The 14,904-nt window shown below is 43.5% G+C and overlaps 1 protein-coding gene across 2 annotated transcripts in view; it reads left to right on the forward strand.

The window, feature by feature from the left end:
• Positions 1–9,602: 9,602 nt before the first annotated feature.
• Positions 9,603–14,904, forward strand: part of SLC38A1 (solute carrier family 38 member 1) — a 42,600-nt gene continuing 37,298 nt past the window's right edge. For both annotated transcript variants that reach the window (XR_010027611.1, XM_063155171.1), the window contains exon 1: positions 9,603–9,848. The gene's annotated coding sequence lies outside the window, so the exon portion shown is untranslated. The remainder of the gene's footprint in view (positions 9,849–14,904) is intronic.

A 14,904-nucleotide genomic window follows, 5' to 3' on the forward strand; every position in this document is an offset into this window, starting at 1 on the left:
TTTCAAACAGAATTATGCATGTGAGTCAAGTTCTGATACACCATATTTCTAGTTTCCTGGTTCCCTGTATTACAGCCTTCTGGTTTTGTTTGTGGCGGTGGGCATGTCCCAAAGTCCAACCCCTCTTTCATTTAAGGTCCTGATTGGGGTCTTAAAATTGCAATCAAACTCTTGATATTTCCTATGCCAGGCATGCTCCAAGCACTAGGTGGCTTGGGGGGAGTTGTGGGACTGGATTTGTCCTGTCTCAACCAAAAAGAGAGGAGAAGAGTTTGTGACTGGGCTTGGCTACTTATCTCTGTCACAAATCTGCCTCTTGGCATCCAGATTTTCCCAATTCTCGACGTTGCACTAAGCCCCAGACTTTAATGCAAAAACAAAAAGTGCAAAACCCAAGGAAAATTGCAGCACAGTGCCTTTTACCTGGTATGCAGGAATAAGTACAGTTTTATAACCCAGAGAGCTATGTAGCTCCTGTAGGGCTGTGGTGGCTGCTGCAGGGATCTGCAGTGAGCTCCCACGCTCCCTCCAGGTCAGCATACAGAGCCTCCTTTCTGAGTCTTACCCGGGCCAGCATCATCAGCCCCTTCCCCCATGCTAGGAGGCAGCCCTCACCAGCTCTGAGAGCACTGTCCCTCTGCTGTGGTCCCAAGCACCCCAGGGCTGCCCCAGCCATGGTCTGCTCCCCCTGAGGCTGCCTGGGGCCCAGGGAGGGTCCTGCTCTGGGGAAGGGAAACAGCAGAGCAGTGGGGACTCTCAAGCACCCAGACTGGGAAGGGACAGAAGAGGTGGGATTAAAAATCTCTTGTTCTAACTCTTCCAGTGGGAAGTCAGGTCCCAGACAAGTTGTTGTAGACAGCTCTAATGAGTTAAAAGTGCTAGCTGAAGCTTCAGGGAAGCAAAGCTGCCTGTGCACCACCTGCCCATTTCTGCCTTTACAATGGCCTCTCTGTGAACAGATCTCAAGGCTTGGGATGACGTTGTTGCTAACCAGGATGTGTGCCCCAGCCTGGCTGGAAGGAAATGGGATGGCTCTGCAACCACAGCCTAGTAGGGAGGCATGCTCCTGCACGGACTGCTCCTTGCCCCTGGGCCCTTGTGTCTTCTGAGAAATTATTTACACCATTACATCCTGGACTCCCCATCATGGACCAAATTTCAGAAAGTGCTTCAGCACAGCATTTGTTTTATGCATCTCCCTGCCTTCATTATCTTCAGGAAGCTTCTGGCCTGCCCTAACTCTAACTGAGATTGCCTAAGAGGCCACTTCTCACAGCCCCCCTGCCCACACATAGAGGGGTGATGGACTCTGCAAAACCGGCACCACAACTTTTTCTGAGAACACCAGTTTTGGACTACAATCTTCTAGAAAAGCATCCACAAACTGAACCAGGTAGCATCTGTGATGAACATGAATATTTCAGAACACATTTGCAAAATGCAATTATGCCTTTCTTTTACATCTGCATTAAGCCATGATGGTAATACTAAAAACACCTTGGGCTTTGTACACTAGCCCGTAACAATATTTCCAATGTGACTTCAGTACCTGAATGCACAAAATTTGCGGGATCAGGCTATGGCTTTCTGCCAAAGCAAGGCTTTAGGAAGGCAGAGTTTTCAAATGGCCATTTTGAACTAGGTATACTTAGCAAACTACAGTCAAGCTCCTGCATGAAATACAAGTTCTAAACCCATACTCAGGATTTTTTTAAAAATGTATTTATTATAAGAGCTATAGTAGCATCAGATAATATAGATTATACATTGGATTACCTAATATAGATTATATATTGGATATCTTTAAATTTTAGCTATAAAATAATAATGTAAATTTATATATTCTACATATTGTAATGTATCTTTTGCCTTCTGGTTACTCAGAGCTTTATACACCAGATCTACTGGCAAAGCATTTGTTGCACTCTGATCTTCTAAGAACTTTTTCTACTATCAGTTTCCTCAGGATACATATTTTTAAACCAACATTTAGACTCTTACATGAGTCTTTGAAATGTTATTGCACTCTACCTCTGCCACAGTCTTGTTAAAATGTTACTGTTACCTGTTCTCTTCATCTTCTGTCTAAGCAACATGAAACACATGGTGAAACAGGAGGGACCTGTAGATGAGTGAAAGCAGTGGGAATCAAAACTACTGAATCCCTTTTCCAGTGTGAAGAGCCTCTGCCAAAGCTTGAGTTGCGTATGTTCCACTGATAATGATCATCTTGTTTCTGTAAGAGGGTACACATTTAGTTGTAAGCATTGCTAAGTGAACAGCATCTTCTTCTAGTACATACAGATTTGTCTGAAGGGGCTGCAGGACAAGGCAGGCAGTCTTCACTGAGGTGTTCAACTTCTGGTCACACCAACTGTCCCACACAGGACACTATGGGATGTAAGCCCTGACAGGAGAGGGATTTAAGTGTTGAAATACATTTTATGTGGGCAAATAGACAGCTGCTGGAAGACAATAAAACAGATGCTGGTAAGGAGCAGGTTTAGTTGTCCATCCCAAAGGAGTCAGGAGCTGCTATGAAGGCAGCCCTTCTGAGAGGTAAATATCAGTAACTAAGGCAGACGTGAAGTCTTCTCTCTTGTAACACTGTGCTTCTATCATTAATATGATTATATAAAATTGTATGAAGAGTGGGGCATGTTCTGGGAAATAAAAGTTGTAGGTGCTGTATCTATCTGGAGACTGTGAGCAGTCTCATTTTGTAACCAAAACTTATAGCACCAGGACCCGCACGGAAGATCCTTTTACCCAAAAGAAATGCAACAAAAGGTCTCTTGTATCCTCTCAAGGACATTGAAGAAAAGAGTATCTAGTTTTTAACTAGCTAGTCTTGCTGTAACATTTGATGGGAGTCCTAAATGAATAATGTATTCTTCTTTTTTATTCCCCAAGTTTTCAATTTGCAATGGGACTAATAATACTTGCCCCTTGTAGCAAAATACTAAGAGATGCTGAGATGAAAAACACTGTGTAAGTTCAAAGTACTTAATGTAATCAATAATTCCACAATATGATTGACTCCTCACTTCAATCAAGTGCACTTTAAAAAAAAATTATGTGCTCTAAAGATAATTTCCCAAACACTATCCTTGAAATCAGAGGATTCAGATATAGAGTACTTAACTAGATTGCAGGAACGCATGCCATTTCTAGTCCTGTAATTAGGCAACAGAGCAGATCTAATCACTTCATTACTCTAATGACAGCTGCTACATGAAGCCCAAAACCAGAGAGAGAAATAGTTACCACACAGGTACCTCAGAATATGTTTAAGCATGACTGCTAATAGAGCTGCATACGTTGACATTTTTGTCTGCTATTTGTCTTTTCTCCTCATCGGCAGCTCAAGCTCAGAGCCTGTCTGTGAGGCTGGTGTTGACCCAGGGGAAGCTGCCACACCAGCAAGGCTTGAAACTTCCCTCTCTTAGGCAGATCAGGAAACCTTGCTATATTTATAACATGAAATTCCACTGTGTTTAATTTTATTCGTTTAATGCTTTTTCTATGGAACTTTACTCCTCCATAAACATGTCATTAAAGACATGCACACATAATAACCACTGAACACATATGCACATAGCATGGCCTTGGCCTATATAGCACTGTCACAATCTGGGACTTGCATGGAATATGCAATATCCAAAGCCTTGTAAATGATGGGATAAATTCTGCTTGCACTGATTTAATTTACGTTTAATGAATATTGAATTTGTTTGTATTTTACAGAATTGCAAAAGCTAATGTAATTACCAGAAGTATGAGATGGGTCCTGAGTACCACATGAGACATCTGTCTGGTCTTACAGATGTGTTAATGACATCAGATTTTAAATAAATTGACTACTTCTGTCAGATTCCAGCCACCCTTCCTGAAATGCCCTCAGACATGTCAATAGCTTTGTTTTGGTTTATTCTTTTAAAAATATTGGTCATCAAGTTGTTCTTAACAGACGTAATTTTAAAACCTAGTCCTCTACTCCCTGAGTCTGAATTTCTTGTGTGTAAATCTAAGCTTTATTAGTCGTTTGTTTACTGTGGTGATTTAAAGAAGTCACCATTTTTCCACCATCCTGAAAATATTATGTCATCTTATTACATAGGGATTGTCAAAAAAAAAATTTCTTTCCTTTTTTCCAAATTCTCCCATTTCATGATGTTTCATGATACCATGATGTCAGCAGGTCATGTTATTGCAGGGTTGCACTAGGATTAGTACATACAACCTGGATACTTACAAGTCAGCACCTAACTTCACACATAGTCAAGTAAAGGAGCACTCTGCTTTCTAAAGAAACTGATTTTCCTCCATGCCCATGTATTTAAGCAGCAGTGAGATATGCTCATCAACTTCAAACGCTTTTAATTAATGTTATGGATTTAGATATTTAATATTTGGCACCTAAATTCTCAACTAAGTTTTCTTTTTTTTTTCTTTCATATATATATATCTATATCTATATATCTATCTACCTTTTAATCTATCTTCTTTAAAAGAGGAGAATTCAATTACTGGGCTCTGCACTAGCAGGCCAGTCCTAGATTAAACAAATTATATTTAGTATAATTTAATACAATACATAACTAAGTATTTTTAGTATAATTTAATTCACAACAGTTTTCAATTTTCTCATGTTGCTAGACACATCCCACTCTCAACAGCTATGCTGTATATGCTGGAATTAGGAGTTGCAATTTGCCAGGACAATTTCTGACATGAGATCACAGGTAATTATCTCTCAAAATACTAAGCAAGCCCTTGAAGTTCTCTCTACAAATGGAATGGCAAAACCCATTCTTTTCTGGGGAAAAGAAGAGACGATCTCATCTTTATGTTGTAACACAACTCAGCATCCTGGTCACCTCAAAATCTGAATTTACTCATTTCAAAAAGATCAAAGTTTTATGGTCTACTCAGATCATATAAATTGGTCTATAGTGCTATAAACTGACGTCAAGAACAACACCTTAAAGGCAAGTAAATAAAAGAGCATCTTGTTACACCTACTTTTAAAATCTATTTAAATGAAACTTCTACTGTCACTGCAGGCATCTATTGTATTGTAAATCTCTTTTATTTTAGCCACTGCTATTTCCTTAGCCTCATGCAAGAAGTTTGAAAACTTTGTATCACAGTAAAACACTTGTTCTGGCCGAAAAAAAGAGTTAGAGCAGATGATCAGGAGTTAAGGAGAAAAAGCACAACTACCTGGTTCGTTGTGTGAATTCCTGAATCTAAAGAGGAAGAGCAGAGGACAACTCCTATTAAACCAGGATTACTCATCATCAGTCCTATACCGTACTTTGGCCAGGAAACTAACGAGTGATAACATCTCATGGTCACAGCATTACAGACATGCATGCAAGATTTCACAGCCCTGGAAAACTGATTGTCTCAACATGCAGGGTTGGAGGCGGCTGAGCACATGTTTAAACACAGTTGATGCTATCAGTGTTCACAAAATCTGTGACAAGTGTGGGCAGCTCTTTTCAGAGTATCACGCAAGACCAGTCATGTACAGATCGTACATTATGCATCACAGTCAATGGTGTTCTGCCTTGCCCAGCTGCTAGGCAAAATATCCTCCTCTGCTAATGTCACAGACTCAGTGTCAGGACCCTGCTAGTACCAGAAGGCTTTTAACATGGTGGTGATTGATAGCCCCAAAACGTATATTTTGTGTTTGCTAGCAAATCCTTGCACAGCAGCACTAGAGAATCCATAGATATTTGTTGAAACATTTAGTTTATTTCCAGGAATAAATTTGTACTGTGAAGTAAATAGCTTACTGTTCCACCTTGGAAGCCTTCACTCACTTCAGCAAGCCCCATCGTGTGTTTTTTTGGGCTTGAACCACACCCAGCCCAAGTAGGTGTCAGTATTTTGTTTGTCCTTGCAGCACATCTCCAAGACTTTTCGAGCACACAGTCTCTGTGAAGCTTTGGTGAGAAAGGGATCTCCCTGTCTAATTTCTTCCTTTAGGAGGACCAGTACTGCCCCCTCCTGTGAGCAGTCCCATGGCTAAGACACTCTGTTATCAAACCTAAGCTTCTTGGCTCTCTGCAGGAAATGGACATTTTCTTTCTCTTTCCAAAAAAAATAAAAACAGTAGGGGGGGGGGGGCGGGGGAAGGCACGAAATTCTATGTGCATTTTAGTTCAACTTGATTTAGATGGAGTACTGAGGTGCAAAAATAGCCATTGCTTACGCCCTTTGCTTCATCGCTATTCTTGAACGGCAGTCAGAATAGCGATGAGGTTCAAGGTCACCTCCTGTCAGCAAGCACCTTCTCTGAAAAACACAGGATTTTGTCCTTCAGCTGGCTTTACACTTCTGATCTGTTCTCTTTTATTCTCCTCTCTTTCACACAAGCACTAACACATGAGTTCAAGCATGCCAGTGACGGATGTACTAAAATAGAGGTGAAGAGAGCTCTGTAAGCACCTCCAGCTCCACCTGTCAGCCCCATCACATCAGCCGTGAATTCCTCTGCCCCAGGCACAGCCACCTCCGACTCCAGCAACTCCATCCCCCTGGGCTGCAGCCATATATTTGCCTGAGGGGAAAATAGTTGAACGGATAATCATACAAAATTAATGATGCTCTGTCATCAGCTTTGTTTCAGGTGCAAGAATTGTGTCTGGAATGTCTGGTAGGCTTTGCTGCAATTTGGAAGCAAAAGACAACAAAGAAGCCAAACAAGCCCCACGTTCAATGAAATGCATGCCAAATCAAACAGCATTCTGAAACTGCATGAAGAAAATTGCCAAATATTCACACATGCAATAATTTAGTCAACCAAAGAAGTATTTGGTGTCTTTTGATTTAAGTTCACTTTTATTATGTAGATATATTTTTTGTTGCATACCAGCAGTTTCCATTAGTAAGTATAAGTTAGTCAATAAGCATAAATTTTTGAAGGAGAGTACAGAAGGGAATATTCCAGACTCTGGAAGAACATTGCACTTCAGAGGGTAGTTCTGAAAATGAACATGGCTGTTGATTCATTTTAGGCAGGCAAAATATGATCTAAAGGATATTTGGAAGCTACAAGTCTGAACAAAAGCAGGATGAGAATGGTGATACCACAAACAGAGAAAGGCTCAGGGTTATTTCAGAGGAAAGAAAAGAGGACCCATTTGGACTAGATAAAAGTGCATTGAAAGACATCCAAGGAGAGATTTTAGATGGATGACCATCTCATACCAGTTAATATGGGCAACAGAAAGAAAAATATTACAGTAAATTCCTGAATTTTGTGGTATATCTCTAAACCAGGAAAAGGAGCAAGATAATGAATGAAAAGAATAAAGAGAAAGACACAGGAGGAGTGAATAGGGTCAATAAGGAGTGACTGTCATGAAAATCTGTTGGAAAAAAGCCTACAAGAAACCATAAAACTAGAACTAGAAGATGCTTGCCACAAGCATCAAAGTTTCACAGCCTATCAAGGCAAACAGAACCAACAGTGATCAGAGAGATATTGAGAGGGAGTTTGGAGAAGTTTAAACTACTGAAGATGCAAAGTAAAATCCTTTCCATTCCTGAGAAGTACTATAATTTTTTGGAGCTGGTTAAAATATATTTTAAAGACTTTTTTTTGAAATTCTATTAAAAATAATTACCACCATTCTAAGAATGCACATGACAAGGTAAGAATCAAATAGCCTGCCTTTGTAACTATAAAAGGAAAGGAGGTAGCAGAACACATCAAATCAATGATCACTCACCTGATAGCCTGATACATATTTAGTTTTAAAGAACCAAAGTAGTTTCCTCTTATTCCCTACAGCAACACCACCTGACCTCATCCACTATATAATACACATTTTTCTTCAATAATCTGGGGGAGAGATTGATTTTCAGTTTACCATATATAAGTCTAAGTGAGTCACAGTGAATTGCAAATACTTGTTCCTCTGCTTTCAGGCACGGTACCTTGCACTGAGGGCTGGGTGGGGAGTGAAGCCTCTGGCTTGAAATCCAGTCCCACATCTTTTGTCAATCTTAAATTTCTCTGGAGCTGCACATGATTCTGATGTGAGAAGTTTAACCACACGAGTGAGGTTGAAAGATCAGCCCTTGCCCTAATGCCCTTGCTCAGCTAGCTCTTCCTCAGGCTTCACTCTCAATGCTGGGATGATGTGGCTCTTGTCCTAGCAGGGTGCAATAGGTGTTAATTAGGTTACTGCTTGCACAGCACTTCACATTCAGAGAACTCTGGGCTCCTCAGCACAGGCGACACATGGGGCTCTGGAGCAGTGGGGTCCTGGTGATGATCATAGGTATGGAGCCCCTCTCCTATGAGAAAAGGCTGAAAGAGTTGGTGTTTTTCAACCTGGGGAAAAGAAGGCTCCAAGGAGACCTTATTGTGGCCTTTCACTACCTACAGGGGGCCTATAAGAAAGAGAGTGACAAACTTTTCAGCAGGGCCTGTTGCAATAGGACAAGGGTCTAAACTAAGGAGAGTCAATTTAGATTAGATATAAGGAAAATGAGGGCGGTGAAACACTGAAAGAGATTGCCCAGAGGGGTGGTGGATCCCTGAAAACTTTCAAAGACAGGCTGGATGGGGCTCTGAGCAACTTGATATAGCTGAGAATGTCCTTGTTCATTGCTGGGAGTTGCACTAGATGACTTTTAAAGGTCCTTCCAACCCAAACGGTTCTATGGTTCTGTGAACTGCTCTACTGGGGAAAAAAATTTAAAATTGTGAAAATACCAAAACAGAAATCCAATTTCTGTATGCAAATCAGTAATTTGAAAACCACAGTTCTTCATGTGTGTCATCTGCCTTTTTGGCCTGACATTTATGAGACATAGCAGTGGAAATTCCAGAGCAAGCACCTCAAGAAGCTTATGAAAGAGTTGCCATGAAAGCTTCCCAGAAGCCATTACCGTCCATGGGTAGCGAGGCAAACTGCACCCAAACCCACAGGCTCCATCACCCTTTCATTCTTTGCCTTGTGATACCCCATGCAAGTCATGTGTTCTGTAGGGGAGGGCAGCCAAGGACAGCTGCAATACCATCTTGCTTCAGGTTAGTTCTTGAAAAGTTTTTTCCAAGCCAAAAAGCTCATGCAATGCTTTCTAGATATTAGGATGGAAATAACAAGCTACAGTAAATCATCCGTGCATTGAATTCCCCCGTTCATTTTAAGGAAGGCGTCTTGCCCCAGCAGGAAATACTCCGACCTCTTGCACAAATGGCAGCATTTTCAGCATATACCTTTTGCATGACACAACAGGAAATCGGCTAACACAATAGTGCCAGATCTTCCGTAGCCATTTCAAGTCACAAAAATCCAGCCTGGCTGCCAGGAGGGGTTCTCCAACCGTGCGTGAAAAAAAATTACTGTCCTTTGTAAAAAGAGTAAAAAAAATTTTTTTATTTTTAAGGAAAGGTGTTGACGGTCCATGCGGCGGGGGAGCGGTGCGTGCCGGGGTCCCGGGGGTGCCCTGCCCTGCCCGGACCGTGTGAGCGGCCGCCCCGCGGAGCCCCGCAGCACCTGAAGGCGCGGCCCCGCCGCCGGCCCCGCGCGGCGCGCGCCCGGCGCGCTCCCGCCAGCCCGCCCACCTCCACATGCACACACCCGCGGCGGGAGGAGGAAGGGCATCTTTCTCGTCGTTTTCGTTTCGCCAGTTTCATTTACCCCCCTTCTCCCCCCTTTCTCTCCTTCTTCTTCTTCTTCTTCTTTCTTTTTTTTTTTTTTTTCCAATTAAATTTTATTTTATTTTTATCACTGTAATTATTTGTCGGGGTTCTCCAGTCGGATCCCGGCGGAAAAGGCGGATCGCTTCTCGGAGGGTCCCCGCGGCTCCTGGGGAAGGTAGGCGGCAGCGGCTAATGCAAGGGGAGGGAGGGATGGGGCCGCGGCTCCCCGCGCCCCCTTTGTCTCCGCGCCGCGGCCGCGCAGCGCGGGCCGGAGCCCGGAGCCCGGAGCCCGCCGCCGCCCGCGCTTTGTCCCCGCCGAGCGCGCAGCCCTCCCCCATCCCCTGCCGAACGAGTCTGCTCGCCCCTGGTGCTGCCCGGTGCGAACCCTAAAAACGCGAGCAGCCAGCCGGGCGGGGCTCGGGGAGCCCGACGGGGCGGAGGGGACGAGGGGACGGGCGGCCATGCGGCATCTCCCGCGGCTGGGGCGCGCTGCCGCGCCGGAGGCGGGAGCGATGCTGTCCTCGCCGACTGCTGAGGCGGGCAGCAGTTTGTGGAAAAAAACCACCAACAAACAAAACCCGCAGAAATAAAACAAAAACCTGGCAGTCTGTGGCTACGGGCTTCCGCTGGCGGCGAAAAAAAATGTAGTAATAATAAATGAGTTTGCCCCTTATGACGGCCGGGTGGCGGGTGCCGCAGCCCGGGCAGCGTGCGCGGCCGCGGTGTGGCCGTGCCCCGGGAACGTTCCTGCCTTTCCCTTAAACCCAGCGCTGCCGTGGGGTCAGTGCAAGTTTTACGGTATTCGGAAAATGCAGTCCGGGCCCATGGCGCGCACGCGTGTGCGTGGTGCCCGTAAATACATAGTAACAGCTGAGGTGGTCGCTTTCCGTGAGCCAAGGCGAGAACAAAAAGAGGCCCCGGTGAATGCCCGGGGTGCCTTGGCTCACGCGTGGGGGCGTCCAGCACGCTCTTGTGGCTGGGGGCTTGTTCCATTGTTCTGCAGAGTTCGTAATGCAACCTGTAGCATTAGGATGTGTCTGTTTCCTTGTGAGGGAGGAGACCATGAGGTGTGTAAAGCCGTGCTTTGTTTATGTGACATTGCAAGGACTGAAATAAACCCTGGATCTGGCAGCTGGTTTTATGGAAGGAGAAGCTGTAGTTTTCTTGCACTACCAGCTGAACTCGTCTCATGTCCGCAGGCTATTCAGAATCCCAGACTGCTGTGGGGCATATTTACCAACCTTTAATCCAAATTATGAATAGGAACCTGTGCTCTTCTTCCTTCATCTTCGGGTTTGCTTGGCTTTTACTTGTGCATGAAAGGCAAAATAACATAGAACATTGTTCTAGAAGTAAAGTGTAAGAAAAAGATACATTTTAGTTGATAAAATATATTGCAGGAATAAAAAGCATAACAAAGCAAAAATCCCCTACATTCTGAGAATAACCTTCATAGATCAGAAGAAATAAAAACAGCTGCAGGAGGAGAAAGAAACAGCATCCTCCATCTAAATTTTACTTCATTTTCTACCAAAACACCAACTTCGTTTAAAAAGCCTCCAAAAGGACATTCCATCTGTTGCTGAAGGATGTAGGTATCAGTAACTGCCCTTTCCAGGCTAGAAGCCCATGCCGAAATGGCGCTGAAATCCGCTTTGCAAAACCTGCGTGAAATCTCCGAACTGCCATATTGCTGGTGAGCAGGGGCCTTCTGCTGAGGCTCGGTGGAAATTCACTGACTAAAACGGGATCTGCTTCACTGTCGTGCTGAATGACTCCTATTTGACTTTGCCTTTTCCGAAGGTCGGGTTTTTTTCTTTTTAAGAGGCACCATAGAGAGAGCACTTCACTGAAGCACACTGCAGCATCCTCTGTCTCGTCACTTGAGACTATTTATGCTGTAGTTGGACCAACTGGGCTCTCCAGCCTGGGTGAGGATGGGAGACGGCTGTTGGCAGTGAGCACCAAGCTGCACATACCCGTGTGAAGAGGATTATCCCCCAAGTTTGAGGCTTTCTGCAGACTGCTGTAAAATGTGGAGAATCAATTGTCCTTCGTGCCCAAATCCTGCTTTTTGCAAGGGTACTAAAGGGTGGAAGGGGAGGCAGTGCTCTCTCGGCCTTCCTGCTTGGAGAATGCTCATCCTGGGTCTCTGTCCTACATTTTGTCTGTGTTTGCTGTTTTGGGAGCTTGTTCTTAGCAGTGTAAGAGTGGTGACCGAGCAGAAATGGGACTCTCTCCTGTGCTCTTCTCTCTCTTTTTAGCATCTTGTTCATTTCTGTTGGAATCTGCGTAGCAACTAACATGATAATAACCATCACTTACAAGTTTGTATTGTGAAGACAAGTGGATGTTATGGAAATATTTAAATATTTTAAGCCTGAATTCAGTTTTCTTTCTGATTGATACTTACTGCTGTGACCTTAATCCAATCCAAGAAGTTTGAGCAGCTGCTCCTGGGAAAAATGGCAGCTTTTACATGTTTTGCAGTTAGTGCTTAAAATATTTACCCAAGCTTATCAGGTAAATATTGCTTCAAGTCTCTTACAGTCAAGAAAACTGAGGCAGAGAAATTACTTGTAAACTGGGGCAGAGGAAAAGTGAGTTACACATGAGCTTTTACAAAGGATTCTTCCTTCTGTAGTACAAAAGTTTACTTAAATGGGAATTTCAAAGCTGCTGTTTAACCCTTAGAAATACATCTGGATAGTGTGTTTTGTTGCAGTGACCCATAAAGCCCCACTCATACAGAATTTCCACTCTCTGTGGAAGACAAGAGTGCGTTTATTTGTGGCGGTGCGTTGTGGGATGTCTTCTGAAAACCAAGACTGTCGAGAGGATTTCACAAAGAAATATAATTAGGAAAAAATGTGACTATATTCCTCTGCCAAATGCCTTTCCTAATTTGACTGGGAAGGGCTCTAAACAAAAATGTACTTAAGACCATTTTCCTTTATGGCTCATCTTTAAGTGTTTTGCCTAAAGTAATGAATCACTTGGTGAATCAGACTGGGATTTTATGGTTTCTTATTTGCCTGCCTTTGATCAGCTGAGTAGCCTGTCGAAACTTAATTTGGGACTGCCTTCCCTTTCTTCATGGCAGCATGGAAGGGCAGTGTGGACAGTGATGGGGGAGAGCAGGAACGTTTTCCTGTTGCAGCACAAGGTCGTGCACTACCAAGAGAATGGCTGACTATCCACATTTGTGCTCATCACTTCTGTTTTATGGCACCCTTTTCTGAGCTTCCTTCCCAAGACTTCTGACACTTGTTTTCCCCCCCCCTATCTTATCTTTTAACTGTTTCCATCCTGCATGCTGTGGGGGTTGTGAGAGAGAGGAGCCTGGGGATGAGAGGGGGCGGCTTGCAGACACCAAGCAAATGGCTGCAGCAGCGCCAAGGCCTTCTGGCCACCGCGCTGCCCTCATCCTGGCACTGCCCCGATGGGCAGGACGGTGCCAGCACCCTGTTGGTTCTCTGTGGCACCTGGACCCAGCTGGGACACCACTGGGGCTGGGGTGAACCCGGTTCCTTCCGCTGCTCCTGTGGCTGCAGTCTGCTGCAGAGGGGCAGAGCTGAGGAGCTGGAGGCAATGACATTTCAAGCACTGCAGATGCTTGCTCAGTGGATGTGAGTCAGTCTAATTTCCAAGCTCTTTGTTATCTCAGTGGCTCTTCTGTCATTTCTCCATTTTGTCCTTTCTGTAGATGAGGAGTAAGTCTGGAGCTTTATGTCCCTCATGTCAGGTGTCACCAATGCAGAACAAAAAGCTGATAGTTGCTTCCCTGCCTCCCAGTGTGATACTGTTACGTATAAAGCCTATTCTTGCTTTCTGTCATTTAAGTGAATAGTTCGTACACAGAGTTTCAGTCTCTGTGTTTCATTATTTATATCCATGGTGTCTTACTGGCCACATTGCTCTTAGAAAAACTTTCAAAAGTATCACCAAAGAATCACATCTCAGGCTTTGCAGGGCTAAAAACAGCTTGTGTGAAACTCGAGTGCAGGGTTCTGATGACTTGTAACCAACCAAGTTTTTCTTGGCAATACTCTCTTTGAGAAGAAAGTTGAGTCACATTTTGTCTTTTGAGCAAATTATCTTGATTTCCATAGTTCAAAGTGCTTAGTGTGTCTTGGATATTTACCAGCCCCAAGACCATTTGACTGCAGGAAGTGTGCAGTGAATGAAATTCCCAGTGGAAGGGCATATTGCAAAAACCATACCCAGAGATGGACTAGATGTGGTCCAGATTGACCACTTGCCCAAATGCCTCTCATGTACTGGGTCAGCTTTTGAGCAGCCACGTGCCTTAAGATTACACTTATGGAACTGTGTCATTTACAGGATATGAAAAAAACATGAAATAAGCCATTGTGATTACTACCAGGAGTGATGATGTTCTTTTTAGAAACACAGCTTCTGACTAAGTGTTTTCTGAGATTATACCTCTTCCATGTATGGCCTAGAAAGGATTCATGCATGAACCAGAAGAAATAGATTGTCTGTATTATCATATTTTTTCCAAACATAAAGTTTTTGATCCCATTACTGCTCTTGTGGAATTTTTACAGTCCAGGAAAATGAAGTTGCAGGGATTTTTATTTTTTTTATGTTTCACAAGTCAACAGAAAAAATTAATACAGTTCTTGGAATATGTTTTAATGGCTTGTGAAGGTCTCTGTGTCCTTGAAAATAATAAGCTCATTTTTTCTTCTTGTGTCATCTCATAGTCCTCCTGAAGTTGTGACCAGTTGTAATCTTTCCCATATTCTGCAAGGAGCACACAGCAAATAAATTATCTGTAATGGCTTTTACAAGACATACAATGGGAGATTTAAAGAGAAAGCCAAGTTGCTAGGCCAGAGCAACGCTTTTCTACCAAACAGAGGAGCTGGGTCAGCTACCAAACACAGATCCTTGAGGTTTGTTTTGAAGAGTCATTAGCTCTTTGCTGATCTTCTCTCCGGCTGATGCCTTTTACAAGAAGAAGTGCTTGCCCATTTGAGTAGAAAAATTTGAAGCAAGAGCAAAATTCAGATTTGTCCTTTATGATTTACTAAGTATTTGTCTGGAAGAAGAGGTTTGGTTGTGAGTCTCTGGAGGTTTTCCTTTCAAGAAGTTAAAAGCTGAGTAGCAGGACAGAGTAGTAGGCACAGTGGCTGAGGTGATTGGAATTTCTGCAGTTACTATTAATGTGATTATTTACTGTCTTTCAATTTGAATTAGGAATA

The sequence above is a fragment of the Melospiza melodia genome, chromosome 4 (genome assembly GCF_035770615.1).
Source record: "Melospiza melodia melodia isolate bMelMel2 chromosome 4, bMelMel2.pri, whole genome shotgun sequence".
Lineage (NCBI taxonomy): Eukaryota > Metazoa > Chordata > Aves > Passeriformes > Passerellidae > Melospiza > Melospiza melodia.